The sequence below is a fragment of the Penaeus vannamei genome, chromosome 21 (genome assembly GCF_042767895.1).
Source record: "Penaeus vannamei isolate JL-2024 chromosome 21, ASM4276789v1, whole genome shotgun sequence".
Taxonomy (NCBI): Eukaryota; Metazoa; Arthropoda; class Malacostraca; order Decapoda; family Penaeidae; genus Penaeus; species Penaeus vannamei.
The window spans coordinates 15,845,644-15,853,143 of NC_091569.1; the positions used below are offsets into that span (position 1 = coordinate 15,845,644).

The window sequence follows — 7,500 nt, forward strand, 5'->3', positions numbered from 1 at the left end:
CATCTTGAGTGACTGACTATAACTTTCTATAACAACCACCTTTTCTCCAATCTATGATAAATGGATATCAGTTGTCAGAAAAATCTTTTAACAATGCAGTGTCTGAATGCAAATTGCAAGGTTTATTTATCCAAATAAATTTTATATCGGACTGCAAATCTTAAGGTAATATCTTTAATACTGTCTTCTATATCATATGCGTAGGGATAGGAAGCGTGAATGTTGAATAGATATCTTTTGGATGATTTTGTTGCTTATTTACAGGTATGAGTGCATGACTTGCTCCAAACGCAACCCTTCACAACATGCAACAGTTATGTGTGAAGAGAACATTGCACAGAAATGTTTCAAAATATCACAGATTGTTCAGCAATAAAAAAAACATACCTCACTCCCACCCTTTAGATTTGCAACACCTATTCCCACACGCCCAGAAATACGAGACCAGGATCTTCACATCAACAACAGTGGGTAGAACCATCACTATATCACAGACCAAGAACATCACAAGAATTGATAGAAATTTAAAGAGACAGTCCATTAACTTAAGATTCCAAACAAATCATATTTGAAACAGATAATCTTGAAGAAATGTGTACAGAAAATAGAGGTGCGAACTTTCTTACTTTGATATGATGCTAGTCTTAGTTTTCAATTTTGGGAACATTGGGAGGCATAAAGAATTGATCAATAATACGAATAATTTTTTAATGCCTTGTCTTCAATCATGTAGGTACGTCTGGGATGAAGGGAAGGAAAAGGTGGTCTTCAGAAGCATCTGAGAAGTTTGTATTATTTACAGAACACTTTAAACAGTTAGGAGGCAAAGCAGTGCAGAGATAGAAAAAAAAAAAAAAAAAAGGTATAAGATAATTAGCATTATGAAAACATTAGTAAGAGTCTCAGTTTCATGAAATACACATTAGATATTTTGAAACCTCTGAAATGTCTTAAATATGATTACCAAAAACATGGCATTACACAAAGAAAGAAATAAAAATAAAACAAAATCTCCCAAAGGAGCGAATTTCACGCGCGACATTTCTCTTCTCACCGACATGTTTACATGATAACGGTGGTGATAGAATAGTGAGTACGACAGTTTTTACTGAACATTAATGTCGCGTCGTCTGGCAGCGGAGAGTGTCGTCTTCGGTACGGACACGGCGGATTAGGATTAAACTAAATACGGTATTAAGAGTTAAGGACGCTACAGAGGACGCCCTTAAATACCGTACTGAAGAAGTTCCTGATTGTTCTCGAAAATGCAAACAGCGGTAAATTTATTACAACCCCCCCCCCCAAAGAAAAAAAGATCACCAAAACAGGTGATGAAAACAGGAAATCATCTGTCTCCACTTCCACAGGACGTCATCTGTGACTACAGTTTATTCGTTACGTAGATGCACTAAGGAACAGCCAATCCGTCAGTATGTGAGTGCAGTGCATTACGAAAGCAGGTAGATTTAAACATCACCATCATAAAGCAACATCTAGAATGAACCATTCGAAAAAGGATCCGTCTGATAAATTCGTATCAACGAAGCGTAGTTCAAGCGATGGCCAGTAGGCTTACCATTAAGAAATGCGACACCGAAGAATTGCCAGATACAAAATCAGCATTGGGATTTCCTCTAGACCCCAAGCCCCATCCTTACCCATCCCAACGACATTCTGAATCCTCTCCATCCACGCCAGCCGCCGCCCTTCCTAACTTACCTAACATTATTTAACCTAAGCTAACCTAACCCAGCATAACCTAACCCAGTCTAACCTAATCTAATCTAACCCAACCTAACCTAACTAACCCAACCTAACCTAGTTCAACCCATCCTAACCTAACCTCTCTGTTGCAATCCTACAGTTTATGCACATTTGATACGTAGGCTTATTAGAATAGTGTTTTTTTTTTTTTTTTTGCGTCCATGCAGTCAGGGTTTAAACGTCTAAGCACGAGTATGAGCGTGTACGTGTCCATATGTGTGTATGCATGTGGGTAATACACATGCACTGTCTAAATGTTTATATGAACACATTTGCGGGCATCTGCATGCAGGTACGTATGTGCACATGCTCATGTATGTATAGCTGCATATATGTGTATAATTATGAGTATGTTTACAAGATGCAAGTGTATGTGTGTTCGCACATATATACATGTTAATAAGTGCAGTTGTATGTAATGTATGTGGATACTAATGTGTGCACATATACGTAAGTGTGCATGCACGTATATGCATGTCATTGTATAGCTGCATGTATGTGTTATGTGTACGTGTACAATATATATGCACGTACTTATATGTAGTTGAATTTAAAGCAAATATGTGTATGCATACCTGCATGTGAGCATGTGTAAAAGTGGAAGGACAGGCGTACCTGCTTGGATATATGCACATGCATGAGCACGAAACTGAACATATGGATAGACCTAGGGCATAGGCTGATGAACGAGTGTGTCTGAGTGAACATAAGCATAAATATAATCAACGTATGTGCATGGGATGCGGGTGGATAAAATATAATAACATATATATGCGTGTCTGAGACTCAAGCCCTCACTCACGGGAGTTTAACCTGTAGTGAGCAGGTCATGAATTGTTGCTCCTGAGTCCTTAGCTTATCTCTAATTCCTAGTGACAGGTCTGGTCGATTTGCCCAAGTCATGACTTCCTAGGTCGTCCAACGGGCTTCCTCCAGCCAGGTTAATCTCCAGAAGAGACAACCTGGTGGGTATGGTCGTCCACGGGGAAGCCGGTTAGGTGCTGTATAGCCTGGTTGGCGGTCCCGGAATTTGCGAGTAACATGTCCAGTAGTTGGCTTGGTTACACGGTCCTGCCAACTGTACCACGTGATCTGGCACGGGATACCATACTGCTTTTACTTCCGAAAATGAAAACATGCTGTATTAAGCCCTTGAAGACACGTAGCTCGGTCCAATTGCACAGACGCCAACAGATACTCTTGGCAAGAGTGTTCGTGGCACCTACTGGCAGGTCATTCCGTCTACTGATTGTCTGGTCTGACAGCCCAGTAAAGAACAACTCTACCATAGTATGTAAAGCTTTGTGTGACTTCAATAACCTCGCCACAAACATGTACCGACTGAACAGGTTCTCCAAGCAAGTACCCCAAATCCTGGATTTTTGTCTTGGTCCAAGAGACATATTGACTCAAGGGCTTCGTTTTATTGCTAAATGCATCGAGAGCCACCCCTGGGGTTTCCAGAGAATAGCAACATCGACAGCAAAGTCAAGGTCGTTAAACAATATTGACCGGTGTAGCCCCACAGTGGCTCTCGATAGTATCTACAGTCCATGTAAGTGATGGAAATGGTGCGAGAAGACAGCCTTGCCTCACTCCAGAGATAAAAGGAAAGATAGACAGGCCCCACAACTTACAGCATTTTTCAATACCAGGCTAGTAATCCAGTAATCCATATCGGAATCCATATTTCCCTGAGTGATTCGTGAAGCAACGACTCGAACGCCTTCCTGTGGCCGATGGAGTCCACGACCGAACTCACGATAGTCTTTCGTGGGATTGATAGTTTATGATCCTTTTGGAAATGTACTACTTATTAATAACCAGATATAGCATTACCTAAAGCGCCATGGTCAGCCAAGGGGAACGGAATCGTAATCTAAAAAACAGAAGTAGGGCGGTCGGCTTCATCTTCAGTGTTGAATGACTCGCGGTAAAAGGCGAGAACTACCCAGGTTCCATCAACTCAAGCCCTTACCGTAATGTAGAAAGGTATGGATGAGAATGAATATCTGCACAATAAAAGAGATGGATTTGACCGGTTTCGAATATATCTTCGTCAGAATTACATTTGAAGATATTCTCATTCATACCTTTCTACATTTGCCAACATGAATATGGTTCACCTTTACCGTAAGTCGTCTCCCTCCCTAAGTCAATTCGCCTGAATACTTATTCTCCAGCGAAGAATCGGAGTAATAAATGTCATGGGAGACTGAAGAATGAGGCTCACATAAACAAAACATGTATAATGGTTTTATTTTCATACAAGAGCGTCCATTCTGGTATTTTGGTTTGAAGCTAATTTAGAACATACATATTTTTTTCTCTCACCTGTTAGCACATTAGTCTGCTCCATAACGGGTCAAACGTGTATTTTAAGGCCACTGATATTATTAGTATTCGCTTAGTTCAAGTAAGATCTCTTTGGTGTAGCGTAGTCTACCTCATTTCACAGCGTAAAAATTTCCAAGGTCCCGGAAGCTTAATTCGTCGAAGGGTAAAGTGATTTGCAAGTTGACACTACACGCATATTACTCACGGAGCTTAATGATAAAAATAAGTGTTTTGTTGTTAGGAGGATTAACCAAAGACTTTGTTTTTACAGAAATTCGTACATTAAGTAAACTTCTTGTTGTAACAATGTAAAAAAGAGAAAAATATTGACATTTTACATTTCCTTATGGCCTCTACAAAAAAAAAAAAAAGTAAATGAAAAAACAACAGTCGTTCGAATGAACGCTCCCGTTTTTCTAGCGGAAGGGTAATGTTCACTCGGCAGTCACACGGCTCCAAGCGGCTGCGATGGAGCGGTGCAAATGCGCGCACGTTTAACCAGTTAGCAAAGTTAAAAATAAAAATAGCAGAAACTTTACCTACTTTTTTGTTTCTAAAATTTTAATTTCTGAACATGTTATCTGGTTAAACGCTGACAATACAACATGAAGACGGTAGCAAATATAATCAAAATCAAATAACGCTAATAATAATGACATTATGTATTTTTACATTATCAAATCTAGATAAAATACTCAAAATTTTTAAACTTCTAAATAAGAGCCCATTAGAGCACCCAAACACAATATCTAATCTGCTGAGATGAATTTATGCATATATATAATCAGTTATCTTTCTTCTGTGTTTTGGCACAACTGAGCAGGAAAAGTTTACGGAGAAAACATGAGTTTAGGATAATTACATTTTTTTTTTACCATGAAATGTACAAGGGCATTAGTATCCTTATCTATTACTTTTTTCGGATATTTTGTTACACATTAATATCAACCTTTCTCTCCTTGGCGATCTAGCGCAGTTCCCCCTTCGGTGCCTCTTCTCTCCCTTTGGTCCGTGTGTGTGTGTGTGTGTGTGTGTGTGTGTGTGTGTGTGTGTGTGTGTGTGTGTGTGTGTGTGAAAAAAATTATATATATATATACATATATATATATACATATATATATACATATATATATATATATATATATATATATATATATATATATATATATATATATATATATATATATACATATATATATATACACGCACACACACACATACACACGCATATCACAGCCGTAGAACATTTAATGAAGATCGCGTTTCAGAATTCCTGAAAGCATGGCTTCAGTTTTCCTTAATTTTCTTCTGGCTTCGTTTGTTTTCGCTCACTTCTTCGCATTCTCGCTGCCAGGTGGGTAGAGGCGCATCTGCAAAGAGAAGGAAGGTCAGGTAACAGGGTCTAGGGTGGAGGACCAGAGAGAGTGGAGAAGGGGGGGGGGAGTCCCACCGTCTTAACAAAAGACAAGTGTTTTTCGTCCCTCCTCTCTCTCTCTCTCTCTCTCTATCTTTCTCTCTCTCTCTCTCTCTCTTTCTCTCTCTCTCTCTCTCTCTCTCTCTCTCTCTCTATCTATCTATCTATCTCTCTTTCACCCACTCTATCACTCTCTCTCTCTCTGTTTTTACTATTCATGTCTTCAGAACAAGGTTACCTCGCTCCTTCCATATATATCTATCTTTTAACCATATTATCAAGTTAACTACAATAAAATTATCTACACAATGCATCCGGTAAGCAGCCACGAGGTAATAGTACTTTTCCTCTACACCGTTACTAAAACCATGCTACAGTTACCATGCTGCCTCGCGAATTTCTCACGAGGGAAAACCAGTCACTGTTGTTGATTTTTGTCATGGAAGTGAATTGAATGGCACTGCTCCCAAAAATCCTAAGACGCAGTGATGAGTTCAGGGGATACATCTATGTTCTAATAATGGGCCGTATTCATGTTGACAAACGTAGAAATGTATGGATGAGAATGAAAATCTTCACAATACTTGAGATGTGTTTGACCGGTTTCGAATATATCTTCGTCAGAAATACATGACGATTTATTTTGACGAAGATATATTTGACACCGGACAAATACATCTCTTGTATTGTGAAGATATTCATTCTCATGCATAGCTTTCCACACATGTTCTAGTAAAGCTAACTGAGACAACACAGGCCACATACCTTCACCACTTGCAACCATCGGATAGAGTCATGCTTGGGGCACTGGTGTCTCGGCTTCTGGCAAAAGGCTCAGGTTCGGAATGGACCAATAAATTCTGTTTGACTTTTATGATGATATACATACGTCAGCATATATATATATATATATATATATATATATATATATATATATATATATATATATATATATATATATACTGAAACATGCGTGTATAATCTCTACTAGTACATACTGTACATAAGAACATAAACAATGTCACTGACTGTCCACAATTTTGAAATAAAACAGGTTTCTGAGGTGTTACCAGAACCGCATGCAACCTCATCTCAGTGTGCACTACAGCCGCCAGTGTTGCCAGTACATAATGACATTGGGTTTTAACCTGTGCTCGGTGCCAAGGGGGTTTCCTGGGTGTTAGTGGGCCAGGGAAAGTGTGTGCCTTAGACTCTGTTAGGCTCGTGATCTGCCCCCTGTGCCAGCTCCTGTTCCTCCGCCTCCTTGGTCTCCTTTCGCATCTGTAATATTAGTTCACGTAGGTTCAGGGGGAGGGGGTTAGATGTCACGTGATCCCGATGGGGGCGTGGTCAGAGGAAGAGCAGGAATCTCCAGGCGACAATAGTGATTTCTCGCGCCTGGTGGAACGCGAACCGCCGATCCCTTTGATGAGAAGCCGACACTTTACCACTGGACTAGCCTGGAGGCTACAAGATACATAGTGGTATATATTCATGCACTGAACGGTCAGGTGCTTGGCTAGTTCGAGGTTCTCCGTTGCGGTGTTGAAGGTGTTCGCCATTTCTACCGTCTTCCTTTGTCGAGGGGGCAGGCCTTGCTATAGGATGGGGGCCTGGGACCTCTTGGGGAGGTGGCCGTCGGTGTCGACGTGAACAGCGAAGGCGCTCCTCGTGTCATGGCATCGAAGAGCGTTACGGTGTTGGTCGATCCGTGAAGTCCTCATCCTGTCTCACCCATGTAAACATTGTCGCAGCCGCCACGAGGTATGCTGTACAATTGGCTAAGGGGTCTGTTGTGGTTTGACCTTTTTTCCCTTAAAATATCTCTGGTCTTGCCTGAATTCAGTTCAGTTAGATTTGCGAAGACTAGCTTCGCCCGGGCCTTTTCTCTAGTGTCCCGGCTCTTGCCTGAAGTGGTAGCTCTCTTTATAATGCTGCCCATCAAGGCCTCCAGGTGTTCTGTCAGTTACGAGTGAGGGATGAGG

General features: G+C 40.6%; 1 long non-coding RNA gene across 1 annotated transcript; it reads right to left on the bottom strand.

Moving 5' to 3' along the window:
* Window positions 1–4,008: 4,008 nt before the first annotated feature.
* Window positions 4,009–6,877, bottom strand: LOC138865464 (uncharacterized). Its single transcript, XR_011399386.1, has 2 exons — window positions 6,664–6,877; window positions 4,009–5,471 (listed from the first exon to the last, which is right to left on the bottom strand). It is a non-coding gene; the product is annotated as an uncharacterized lncRNA (long non-coding RNA).
* Window positions 6,878–7,500: the final 623 nt, after the last annotated feature.